Genomic DNA, 435 nt, shown 5'->3' with positions numbered 1-435 from the left:
CTGATAGTTGCATGGTCTGCAAACTGACCGCTATTAATATTAAGTTTTACACCCTAAATTCAGACCAAAGTATAAATGCTGAGCACCACAATTATCTTAACAGTCACAGTTTTTATACAATCATATACAGGCCCATATCCCTCTCCACCGTCTGGATCAGTGGTGCTGGAAGAGCACAGCAGTTCAGGCAGCATCCGACGAGCAGCAAAATCGACGTTTCAGGCAAAAGTTCTTCATCAGGAATAAAGGCAGAGAGCCTGAAGCGTGGAGAGATAAGCTAGAGGAGGGTGGGGGTGGGGAGAAAGTAGCATAGAGTACAATAGGTGAGTGGGGGAGGAGATGAAGGTGATAGGTCAGGGAGGAGAGGGTGGAGTGGATAGGTGGAAAAGGAGCGAGGCAGGTCGGACAAGTCCGGACAGGTCAAGGGGACAGTGC

Source organism: Chiloscyllium plagiosum, chromosome 2 (genome assembly GCF_004010195.1).
Source record: "Chiloscyllium plagiosum isolate BGI_BamShark_2017 chromosome 2, ASM401019v2, whole genome shotgun sequence".
NCBI lineage: Eukaryota > Metazoa > Chordata > Chondrichthyes > Orectolobiformes > Hemiscylliidae > Chiloscyllium > Chiloscyllium plagiosum.
This window is presented reverse-complemented; position numbering follows the sequence as displayed.